The sequence below is a fragment of the Triturus cristatus genome, chromosome 11 (genome assembly GCF_964204655.1).
Source record: "Triturus cristatus chromosome 11, aTriCri1.1, whole genome shotgun sequence".
NCBI lineage: Eukaryota > Metazoa > Chordata > Amphibia > Caudata > Salamandridae > Triturus > Triturus cristatus.
In genome coordinates this window covers 56,108,474-56,121,743 of record NC_140594.1, presented here as the reverse complement: position 1 = coordinate 56,121,743, position 13,270 = coordinate 56,108,474, and positions in this window count along the sequence as shown.

Sequence of the window (13,270 nt, the reverse complement as noted above, 5' to 3'; positions counted from 1 at the left end):
AAAGGTGAGGGGGCCCCCTGGGGCACAAAGGACTGCGGAAGCCACAGGCCATGAGCACATTGGACAGGGAACAGCCAGTGAAGAGGGTAGGCTGCCCGGGCGGGCTATATTGTGCCTTGCTGCATGCCGAGGAAGGGGAGCCCCCCGAAAGAGATGCCTGGCTCCGTGCTGACCTCTAAGCTAGATCATACGAAGCACAACGCGAAGAGTGACTGCAGAGTCCGAGCTCCACGTGGGTGGAGAGATGCCATACCTCAGTGAGCGCCCCAGACACACACGGCCCACCAGAAGGTGGGGGTGTGCCTTAGGCCTGGAGCCAGCACAGATTTCTCTCGACGGAGCTACTTCCCCCCCCGATCCAGTGGCCTTAGAGCAAAGGGCCACGAAGTGTGACGCAAAGCTGCCCCTATGCCACCCAAAAAAAGTTCAGCTCAACAAGGTCTCCAGCTACTTCGGGGCGTCCAGGGCAGGAGAAGGGCAGGAAGGGGAGATCGCCCAGGGGACGAGCAAAATGGCGCTCACACAGGAGGACCTTCTTGCGACCTTGAGGGACTTTAAAAAAGAACTCAGAGAAGATGTAAAGATAGATATAGGAGCCTTCTTTGCGTCCTTCAAATCGCACTAAAATTATTGCGCTCCAGGCGGACGTGGACTAGGTGGGGGTGCGCACCCTCGACCTGGAAGCGAAATGCAAAGACTTGGAAGGCCGAATCCAACCACTGGAGGGGGTGGAATCCCCTACTGCTCAATTGAACTCTGCACTCCTAAAATGTGAGGATCTGGAGAACCGCTCCCGAAGAGAGAACATACGGGTATGGGGCCTGGAGGAAGGGAAAGTAGAAAAGTAGGAGCAGACATGGAAACATACATGGTGGGCCTATTTACCAGCATCTTAGGCGAGGGGGCAGGTTAAGTACAACTGGACCGCGTCCACAGGGTGGGCCTGTCGTTACAGGGGAGAAATCAACGCCCAAGAGACATTCTAGCCAAATTCACGTCCTTCAAGGTCAATGAACTGGTGCTCCGGAAGGCCCTAGACCGTGACTTAGTGGAATTCCAAGGTGCGACTTGCGCACTCTTCCAGGATGTCGCCCAGGCCACGCTGATGAGCACCAATTGCGACTGATCACATCAGCCCTGAGGGAGCGCCAAATTAGATATAGATGAACCTACCCCTTCGGTCTGGCTATCTCCTTCAACAATAGGCAACAGCACTTCACGAAGGTGGAGGGGGCAGCGGCTCTACTCGGCCTGGAGAGCCCCTCGTCACCAACTGAGACAACGCCGAAAGAAGGCCCCATCAACAGGCCCACAGGACGGGGAGCTAGGGGGGCCTGGCAGACACCTAGCAAAGCCAACAAGAAAACTTCGTAATGAGTCTCCATGCTCATTTCAGCTTCTACTCACACTACAGTAGCATCTGCCTGCTCGAGCAAACAGAGGACAACCTAGAACCTTTCCCGGGATGTTGGGATCTCCCTAGCGAGGGGACAGGACCGATGAAAAGAATTCACCCTCGGTTTGATTCTCTGCCGCCCATGGTCGGACAGTGATGTACATTGGCTGACATACACCGCTCGTGGCCGGCTATGAGAATTGTCACTTCCAGGGACAAGGATATTCCAGCTGTGTAAGAGATTCATCTTAAAAGGGGAGAGGAAGAGCGTCTGAAGCACAGACACTATCCCTTGATATTTCGGGTGGCCAACCCCAAAAAACAAAATGGAGTTACACATTTGTTCAATTCCTCAGCCCACTTTCACCTTGAAGCCTCGAAAAGTGACAAGGAAGGGAGATTTATTATGGTACGGGGTTTGCTCTCAGGAAGTGCCTGCACGATAGCCACAGTGTATGCGCCTAATAGGGTCAGGTTGAGTTTCTATTGGCCTTTCTACGGTCTCTAGCGGGTTCTGCATCAGGGGAAATTGTCCTAATGGTTGAATTTAATGTAATCTGGGACCCACAGGTGGACACTACACATCCACAGAGAGCCGGGGGGGGAGGGGTGTTCAGCAAGGCTCTGAAAGTATCCGTACAGCAATTGGGCCTTCTTGACGTCTGGAGGACCCTTAACTCCACCGTGCGTGAGTACTATTTCTTCTCACACGCCCATAGGTCATACTCGAGAATAGAACACATTTTTATTAGTCAATCTCTCCTTCATGCGTGTACGACCTCCCTCTTCCTCCCATAGCTATCTCAGACCATGCTCCCATGATCTGTGTAATGAACTGGCCGGCCCCACCTTCTAAACTGACCAGGGATAGACTACACAGAGATGACATCCGTAAAGCTATTAGGGACTTCTTTGCTATTAACCCTTTCTATGCTCATGACAGAGCAGTTCCGTCAAGAGCAACGGTGGGCTTGTGCTCATGACGGAACCGTTCCGTCATGGTACCCACCCATGGGGGAAGCGCTCGCGCTTCCCCCATGGGCAGCCTGTCTAGCCCCCACAAAGGGGGATGACAGCGGAAGAGTTTCCGCTGCCACCCCAACCCCCAGGCAATCCCATGACGTCAGCGCACACAGCGTGCGGCGACGTTATCAGGAGCAGCCGGACGCACTGAAAGCCATTTGCTTCCTGTGCGTCCAACAGGAAACAGGTACGTTTCCTTGCTCGGGTGGGGCGGTGGGGGGTAAAGTGGGATCAATGAGGCATCGGGGGAGAGCAAAGAGTTTTTTCTCTCCCCTGATGTCTCAATGCAGGGCATTCCTGCTGTACGATCGCGCATGGCGTCGCGATCGTGCAGCAGGAATGCCCCCACTAGGCACTAGGGATTTCTTTTCTATTTAAAGGAAGCGACCCCTTGCGCAATGGTCGCTTCCTTAAAGGGCACAATATTTTTTTTATTTTTTTTGAAACCGTTTATTACAAAATTAAAAAAATATACAAAGATGGGCCTACAACCTTCAGGCCGGCCGCTAGCAAGCAAGAGGAGCATGTGATACAAACAATAGCGCGCATGCCGCGGCAAAGGGAAATGCACAGGAGTTAGAAGCGGTGGTAGCCACACCATCCGGACCCCACATAACGGTTTCATTTTAAAATAAATAACAACAAAAAACAAATCCACAAGGCAACCCACAATCGGAAACAGCAGCATGTGCTCCCCTAGAGGGGGGACCCTACCAATCCATAGGAGTATCAAGGGGGGGAAAAGGTCAAGACGGGGATTAGGTGGACTCAGTGCCCGGAACCGGGGAGATAAACTGGCTAAGGGGACGGGGCCGGTGACGGATCGGGCAATAACGGCGGGGTACAGATTCCCCCGCGGTAGGCCTTCCAGGGGCCCCATATGTTCACCCATGTCCCAGGCTTACCCCTCGCAACATACACCACCTTTTCCCGAAACATGCACCAATCCATGTTATCCTTCCATGCCGAGACAGTCGGCGACCTCTGGGAACCCCACAGTTGAGCAATGTCGCGTTTGGCCACCATATATCCCAGAGTCACCCACCGCGTCTGCGGCACCGAGTAGTCGGTTGGCTCCCACACATTCAGAAGGCATCTCCTCGCTTCGGGCAGCAGCGACACACGCGTAACCACCCGCAGGACCTCATGCACACCACGCCAGAATCGCTCCACCTCCGGGCATTCCCACAAAATATGGAGAAAGGTTCCCAAAGAACCACACCCACGCTTACACAACCCGTCCACAGCATAGCCCATACGCAGTAGCCTTGGCCCCGTAACATAGACCCTATGGAGTATCTTGAGCTGGACGAAGCGAAGGCGGGCCGGTATGGCCACCTCTTTCGGGGAGGCCACCGCAGATACCCAGTCCTCGTCATCCAGCTCCAATCCATCGGCCACCCATGCCTCACGAAGATTAGTCAGCAGTCCCGAGCGGTCATTGATAAGTTTTTTATAGATTAATGAAATCGTGCTGTCCGGTACATGTCCATCTAGCACTCTATCCTCCAGAGGGGAATACTCCGGGATGGAGGCAACGTCCGGGAATACGGAGCATAGCGCATGACGGATCTGCATATACCGAAAGTACTCCCTGTCCTGCAACTGGAATTCTGTCTGTAGCATCTCGAACGTTTTGAATCCCCCCCTCGTCCAGAGATCACCCACCCTGCTGATGCCTATCATGTCCCATTTCTCAAAGCCCTTCGAGGTCCACAGGGAGCCCAACTGCTCAGATGCATATAGTGGCGACGCCCGGGTCAAACGATCTTTCCACCCCATCGCCACATTAGCCGCGTGCCACACTCGTACCATGACACGCGTGGGGCCCGTCAGACGTGCGTCAAGCGAGCTGGAGTAAAGCGCTCGGTTATAATCACCACCCGGCAGTAACATCTTATCCATTTCAAAGGCCGGGTTTAGAGCGGGCCCGTACAGGCCGTGATTAATCGCAGCCAGCTGGGAGGCCCAATAATACCGTTTGATATCCGGGAGGGCAATCCCCCCGTCATACCACGGGAGCGTCAGCTTCGCCAGGGCGATACGCGGTCTACCCTCCCAGAACAGTCGGCACTGCAAACTCTCCACCTCGCGAAAGTAGCGCGCCGGGACGACGTCCATTGTGTTCTGCAGAGCGTACAGGAAACGCGGCAGCGACATCATCTTAAACAATGCCGCCCGGCCGAGCGGCGAGAGCGGCAAGCGCCTCCAACGCGCGACATCCTCCTTCAGGCGCTGGAGGGGGGGAAGCAAGTTCTGACCATATCGGGCCTCCGCGTCCAGGGTAATGAAGACACCCAGGTACCGAAATCCCCGCGGGGCGATCTGGATAGGACAGCCCCGCGGAAGGATAGGATCCTCCCCAGAGAGAACATAGACGCACGATTTAGCCCAGTTGATGACAAGGCCGGAGTTAAGACCAAATGAATGCAATACATCAACCAGTACTATCAGTGATTTACGTGGGGAAGCCAGGTATAGGAGAATATCGTCAGCGTATAAAGATACGCGGTCCTCATACTCGGGGTTCCAGCGGAGACCACGAATAGAAGGTTCCCACCGCAGCCACTCCGCCAGGGGCTCCAAGGCGAGCGCGAAAAGGAGCGGCGATAACGGGCAGCCCTGCCGCGTGCCCCTGCCCAGCTCGAACGGAGCCGACACTCTACCGTTCACAACCACCTGCGCCAGCGGGCCAGAGTACAACAATTTTACCCAACTGATGAATCCTGGGCCAAACCCAAACTTCGCGAGCGTCGCCCAAATATAAGGCCATTCAAGTGTGTCAAACGCCATAGTGGCGTCCAAGGACGCCAAAATGGCCGGCTCCCGTATGAACGGGACACGTGCGAGCACCCCATGCAAACGCCGCAGGTTAAGCGCTGTGTTGCGATGAGGGATAAAGCCGGACTGATCCTGGTGAATCAAGTCACACACTACGCCGACCAGCCGATTGGCCAACACCTTGGCGAGGATTTTGGGCTAAGCATTCAATAGCGAAATAGGCCGATAGGATGTGACCCGGTCCCGTGGCCTCCCCTCCTTATGGATAACCACGATAGTAGCTAGACGCTGGTCTAGCGGGAGGGAACCCGTCGAGTGGGCCGCGAGGAACATAGCACGGAGATGTGGCGCCAGCGTATCCGGTCGCAGTTTATACAACTCGATGGGAAGACCATTAGGACCCATGGCCTTGCCGGAAGCGACCGAACGTATGGCGAGGGCAATTTCTTCGGAAGTTGGAGCGGCGTCCAACGACACTCTGTCCTCCGCCGAAAGGGAAGGCAGCGCGATATCCCTGAGCAGGGCATGGGAATCCTCTCCAGAGAGGGAGGACACCGGGGAATACACCCCACGGAAATAGTCTGCAAAGCAGGAGACAATTTCTTCTGGTTCAGTGACACACACACCATTCTGTTTCTCAATCAACGGGACAACTCGACTCGCTCTCTCCTTTTTGTCCAGCCACGCAATCAATTTACCAGCCTTATCACCCACATCATACAGTCTCCCCTGTTGCTCTCTACTGAGGCCCCTGGCCGCCTCCGTGACGAGGGCCTTATAGGCCGCTTGCTTGAGTCGGAGAACATGTAATTTGTCATCCGTCACCCCACATTCTAGATCACCCTCCAACTCGGTTATCTCAGCTTCAACACGGGTCACCTCCTCCCGCTCGCGCCTCCGGGAATGGGAAATAAGGGACAAGGCCTCTCAATCAATCAATCAATGACACTTATAAAGCGCGCTACATACCCGTAGGGTCTCAAGGCGCTGGGGGGGGGGGGGGCGCCGCTACTGCTCGAATAGCCAGGTCTTCAGCTTCTTCCTGAAGGAGAGGTGGTCTTGGGTCAGGCGCAGGTCGGTCGGGAGGGAGTTCCAGTTCTTGGCGGCCAGGTAGGAGAAGGACCTTCCTCCTGTAGTCGCTCTTCGGATGCGGGGGACGGCGGCGAGGGCGTGGTTGGCTGATCGGAGGTGGCGCGTGGGAGTGTAGAAGTTGACTCGGCTGTTGAGGTAGCTCGGGCCTTGGTCGTGTAGGGCTTTGTGTGCGTGGGTGAGGAGGCGGAAGGTGATTCTCTTGTTGACGGGGAGCCAGTGAAGGTCTCTCAGATGTCCGGAGATGTGGCTGGATCGTGGGATGTCGAGGATGAGTCTGGCTGAGGCGTTCTGGATCCGCTGGAGTCTCTTCTGGAGCTTGGCGGTGGTACCGGCGTAGAGGGCGTTACCGTAGTCCAGTCGGCTGGTGACGAGGGCCTGGGTGACGGTCCTCCTGGTCTCGGTGGGGATCCACCAGAAGATTTTCCGAAGTATGCGTAGGATACCGTCTTGAACGCCTCCCACAGTGAGACCGCCGATGACACAGACCCCACATTCTCGTCAAAGTAGCGCTTAAGGGATTTAACCAGCTCTGCGCGGATGGTGGGGTCACGCAGGTACCAGGGATTAATCGGGACCACCCTACCCTCTCCCCTCGGAAGAATATCAAAGTGCAACAAGAGCGGGGAGTGGTCCGAAATACCCCGTGCCAAATGGCGCACCTCCCCTATCCTCCCCACATGCGCCGCCGGAACCAGGACATAATCTAGCCGTGAGAGACTACCATGAGCCCCTGAATGGAAGGTGTACTGTAGCTGCGAGGGATGTTTCAGACGCCAACAATCCACCAGCCCCAAGGTATCCAAGAGGCCAGACAACCACGCCTGGGCACGGGGGAGATCCCTAGGGGGGTGATGATCCACAGTTCCGGAAACCACAGCATTAAAATCCCCCCCCACCACTAGAATCCCCTCCGGAAGGCCAAGGAGGAGGCGCCCCAGATCCACAAAGGTGGTCGTCTGCAGCCCCGGCGGGACATAAACAGACACAAAAACGACCACTCTGCCCTCCATTCTACCCACCAAAACCGTGTAACGTCCCCTGTCGTCATGGAGCACCTCATCAATCTCCAACGGGAGCGAGTTCTTAACCATAATGCCCACACCCCTTGAACCAGACGTGAAGCCCGAATGGGCCACAAGGCGGTAGCCCCGTCGATTCATAGCACAAAAGGAGTTGCCAATGAGGTGTGTCTCCTGCAGAAAAACTATATCGGGCAAAATTCGCTTCAAGAACTGCAGGACCACACCTCGTTTTATCCTGTCCCCCAATCCATTAACATTCCAGGACAACAGACTCAGTCCCCTACCCCCCATCATAAACAGAAGCCATCACGCGTCCCCCAGAGAGCACTTTAGAAATAACACAACGATACTTTTGCCTTGTGGTATGAACGAACAACACCCCACCCCAACCCACCCACCCCAACAAAACTCCCCCCTCCCTGCACCCCTGCATAAGCCCAGACAGCCCCCCCAACTTGCAGTGTGCCTGTCACCCCTATATAATGAAACTAGCTAGACCCCCTAGAGGAGGAAAGAGTACCCCTTCTAGACCCCACACAACCTCCAAGGGAGGGGAAAGAACAAAGACAGAAGCTTGGTCAAAAGTGGCATCATAGTCGTCCAGAGTGAGGCCCAATATCAACCCCTCAGTCCCGATCCAGTGGGCCGTCTCCTCCCGCCGCCCCCCCCCCACCATCTCGATCACTACCCCCAGACAGAGTGTCCAGCCAGTCCCCGGCCGCTTCGGGACGATCAAAAAAGTGCGTGCGACCATCCACCTCTACCCGCAGCTTGGCCGGGAAGAGCATGGCGTATTTTAAGTTCATGTCCCGGAGCCGGCGCTTGACACCCAGGAAACTCAGTCTCTGCTTCTGGACCGCTTGGGTAAAATCGGGATAAAAGTTCAACTCCATATTTTCCAGCTTAAGCGGCCCTTGCAGTCTGGAGGCTTGCAAGATCGCGTCCCTGTCCCGAAAGTTAAAAATCCGGGCAATGAGAGGCCGCGGAGGGGCTCCGACCTTCGGCCTTCCCCTGGGAACTCTGTGGGCCCTCTCCACGGCAAAGAATTTACTCAGTCCCCGAGGCTGGAGATGGGTAGCGATCAGGTCCTCCACAAAAAGATCCGACGCCGCCTCCTCCCATCCCTCGGGTACTCCGATGATGCGGATGTTATTCCTCCGGGCCCGACTCTCGGAATCCTCCAGGCGCCGATCCATAAGCGCACTCGCCTGACGAAGTCGGTGCACCTCCGTTTGGAGGGCCGCCACCTCAGTCGTGAGGCCCGACGCGGTTCGGGCCAAAGAATCAACCCGGTCATTGGTCTTGGAGAGATCAGCCCTCACCAGGCCGACATCCACGAGGACCGCGTCGATCTTATGCGCCAAGGTGTCGAACCGCTGGCCCACCGAGGCCTTCATCTCAGCAATGGCGCCCATGACGTCTTGCAGAGTCAGATCCGTGGGCAAATCCGGGGCATCAGGGGGGCCCTCAGAGGACTTGTGCGGTCCGCCGGGAGATCCCTTCTGGAGGGTATAGCGGTCCATGATGTTGGCCTGATGTACGGCGCCACGCTGGGTCGACTTGGTCTTCGACCGATCTCCGTCTTGTTTCGTGGCCATCGCCACGGGTCACACACCCGCACCAGCTACGCCGTAGAGGGCAGGCAATCAAGGCCACGAGCTCCGTGGGGGCCACCCCAGGTCGGCGGGGTGGGTCACAGCCGGCAGGCAGGCAGGGTCTCCCAGCGAGGCCACACCAACACAAAGAGCTCCGCGATCTCACTTGCAGAGACGGCAAGGGGGTGCGAAAGTGAAAGCGAAAGTGCGGGGTACGCGACTCGCCAGGCCCATCCCGCCGTTGTTGTTCACTTTGCCACTGGGTCACCCCCCAGCGCAAATCCGGGGTCCGGCGAGAAGTAGGCCGCAAACTTCAATCGGTGCTCACTCCGGTACCCGAAGTCCGATTCGAGAACGGGGAACGGGTACCACCTCGGCTCAGGCTCACCGACACAGTCCCCTCAACCGAGGCAGGATGAAGACAGGATAAACGTAGGAGGTTGCGGAGGTCCTCGGGAGCCTCACACCTACGCGGCCATCTTGGTTGCACGCTAGGCTCCTAACCTGGGCACAATATTTTTAAGACTTTTCTGCCCCCGCCTGGTGACAAATCGGTTGGGTTTTCTGGTGTTTCTGGCCCCCGGGCCAGAAAACCCCACTAGACACCAGGGACTTCTTTAAAATTAAAATAGAAGCGACCCCTTGGGCAAGGGTCGCTTCCAGGGGACAGATATTTTTTGTATGTTTATTCTGCCCCCCCGGGGGCAGATCTGCATTTTTTTTGGGCCTTTCTGCCCCCAGAAAACCCCACTAGACACCAGGGAGTTTATTTTAAATGAAATGGAAGCGACCCCTTGGGCAAGGGTCACTTCCAGGGGGCTCATATATTGTTTATGTTTTTTCTACCCCCCCCCCCTGGGGTGAATTGGCCCGTTTATTTGGCCTTTCTGCCCCCAGGGGGTAGAAAGCTCCACTAGGCACCAGGAATTTTGTTTTGTGTGTAATGGGAGCGACATGGTTGCTTCCAAGGGGGTAAAATTTGGTTAATGTTTTTTTCTGCCCCTCCTGGAGACAGATCTGCCCTTTTTTTGGCTTTTCTGCCCTAGGGGGAAGGCAGAAAACCCTACTAGGCACCAGGGATTTCTTTTTTTGCAACTGGGGCACATTTCGTCTGCTGTTTTCTGCCCCCCTGGGGGACAGATCGGCCTGGCAGACAACCTCACCCGAGCCCTTGGGCAAGATCACCCCCCATTTTTCTCAGCCCTATTTGAAGGTCCATCTGGCAGATTGACCATTTGACCATTTGGGTAGTGACATAGCATGTTATAATGTTAATTGTTTTATTTCTTGTGAATTGTAATGGTAATGCTTTATTTCTCCCTTTTTGTTCTAGTTCAATTCTTTTGCTCTTTAGACTGCTCCAGGTTGCGGTTTCTTTACTGGTGGTTCTGCTGTTTGTGTAGTTGCATGTGTTTTGTAAGAGACTTTTTTTTGTACAATGTAAATGAGTTTCATTTCCCTGCATGAATGTGTTTTTCGCAAATGGCGTAATAATAGCAGTATGTTTGGCTTCTGTTTTTTGAGTGTCAAAAACTTTTTGCATTTCTGCTTGATATGTATTTTGTTGTCTTCTGAGTAATTGGTTTTGTTTTTTTCGTTTTTTTGCTGTTTCTCTGCAGAGTAGGTGCTGGTGAGTGTAGCTGTCACTTGCAAATAAATCATATAGTTTTTGAGTATATAGATATTTGTGATAAAGGCACACATTTTTGTACTTACTTATTTTGCACAGTGTTGGTTGTTGTTGACTTGTTTGTGCAGTCTCCTTTCTTAGTAAGGATAATGGATAGCCGCAGGATTACTGCTCAGCAGGTTGTTGGTATGCTTTTTGAGTCTTCCTCTGACCATGGTTCAAGAAGTTGGCTATCCATCTTTTCCACTTTGCAACCTTTAATGCTTTTGTTGTATTCAAGGATTGTTGTCCTGAGTCAAAGATGACTTTTGCTAAGTTTCAGGAGTCTGTAATAGGCAGCCATGTTGTAGTGGAACAGGCAAGTGTTCCTAGAGTTGGAGTGGTGGAGGATGTGGAAAGATCGCCACTTTCCTGATCACATTCCTCCCACACCCTCAAAACATTTTCCCAGTAGGAGATGTAGAGTCTGTTGGCGAAGAGGTATGCAGAAGGAGACTCATATGTACTGCCCCGAGTGTCCTTCTAACCCTGCGCTTTGTGTGCCTGCTTGCTTTAGAATGCACCACATGCAAAATCATTTTTGGGAGCATCCATGAGTGGTAAAGTGAACTGCCTGGTCTCTATTGTTTTATATTTTTTGTTCAGTTTTAAAGTTGGCATTTGTGAAATGTATTTCGCAAATGGCGTAATAATAGCAGTATGTTTGGCTTCTGTTTTTTGAGTGTCAAAAACTTTTTGCATTTCTGCTTGATATGTATTTTGTTGTCTTCTGAGTAATTGGTTTTGTTTTTTTCGTTTTTTTGCTGTTTCTCTGCAGAGTAGGTGCTGGTGAGTGTAGCTGTCACTTGCAAATAAATCATATAGTTTTTGAGTATATAGATATTTGTGATAGAGGCACACATTTTTGTACTTACTTATTTTGCACAGTGTTGGTTGTTGTTGACTTGTTTGTGCAGTCTCCTTTCTTAGTAAGGATAATGGATAGCCGCAGGATTACTGCTCAGCAGGTTGTTGGTATGCTTTTTGAGTCTTCCTCTGACCATGGTTCAAGAAGTTGGCTATCCATCTTTTCCACTTTGCAACCTTTAATGCTTTTGTTGTATTCAAGGATTGTTGTCCTGAGTCAAAGATGACTTTTGCTAAGTTTCAGGAGTCTGTAATAGGCAGCCATGTTGTAGTGGAACAGGCAAGTGTTCCTAGAGTTGGAGTGGTGGAGGATGTGGAAAGATCGCCACTTTCCTGATCACATTCCTCCCACACCCTCAAAACATTTTCCCAGTAGGAGATGTAGAGTCTGTTGGCGAAGAGGTATGCAGAAGGAGACTCATATGTACTGCCCGAGTGTCCTTCTAACCCTGCGCTTTGTGTGCCTGCTTGCTTTAGAATGCACCACATGCAAAATCATTTTTGGGAGCATCCATGAGTGGTAAAGTGAACTGCCTGGTCTCTATTGTTTTATATTTTTTGTTCAGTTTTAAAGTTGCCATTTGTGAAATGTATTTAGTTTCAGATTTTGTGGTAGTAGATTTGTATCTATTTGCAATTTGTTTGTGTTTTCTTTTTTTGTATAAAAAAACCCTAAATGTGATGGCGGTGGGTATAGGCTGTGTTGGAAAGGCGTTCGCCGGAGGGGGGTTCGATGCACGTCTTGCCCACCCCTTTGACCCACCTCTCCCAAGTAGGCCGAACCAGACGCGCACACCCTGAGCTTACACTACGAACAGAGTGACACCACACGTATTCTTTGTAGGACGATAGGTTCTTTGATCGAAGGTTTCAAGGGATCTTTATGATCCAAGGTGTAAGGAGTACATCAGCGGCACAAGAGTCTACAAATCGGTAGTAGGGGAATGGGGGTAGCGGGACAGTCTTTGAAGGTAGTGTCTCTGCAAAGTACCCGGCGGATAGCTCACAATCCTCGAGCTGGAGGGTGTTGTTTCTCTGGGCGATCTCTTGCCAATTCGTCCTCGAGGGGAGAGCCGCGAGTCACTCAGCAGGCACAGGTAGTCGGAATTCGGGAGCCGCGATCTTGTCAGAAGGGCTCAGATGGTTCAATGGCTGGGGGGCCGCGAGTCACTCAGCAGGCCCAGGTGGTTCGGTGTTCGGGAGCCGCGATCTCGTCAGCAGGGCTCAGATGGTTCAATGACTGGGGGCCGCGAGTCACTCAGCAGGCCCAGGTGGTTCGGTATTCGGGAGCCGCGACAGCGTCAGCAGGCTTCGATGGTTCCAGGTCTCCTCTGCCATACGTTCCTCCGGCACCCCTTATTATACTCCCCCTGCCCTTTGAAGTCCGGAGTCCTCGCAGAGAGGGGCCTTGGGTGACTGAGGGGGTTCGGCGGGATTTCCTGCCGCTCGTTTCTTTGGTCTTTTCAGGTGGGTCTGGGAGGGACCCCAGACGCTCGGCAGGCGAGGCGCCTGCTCCCCAGGGGCCTGGTGGCCGATCGATTCCTCCCGGGGGAAGGCGACCCGAGGTGTGACTGGGCTGGCGCCTCTTGGTCTTGCTCGGGGGTTCCCGCTCCCTCGGTCGGACATGCGTGGTAGGGTGTCGAGTCTGTCGGGGGCTCTGGCCGGCCCTCGGGTCTGTGTGGCTGGGGCGGCCGGAGTCGGAGATGCCGCGTCTTGGGGGTGGTTGCAGGTTGGCTGGATGATCAGGAGGGCATACGCCGTGAGGCCGGTCTCACACGCGTCCCCCCCAGCTGAAAGGCGTGGAGAACTACCCATCCACTGGGGG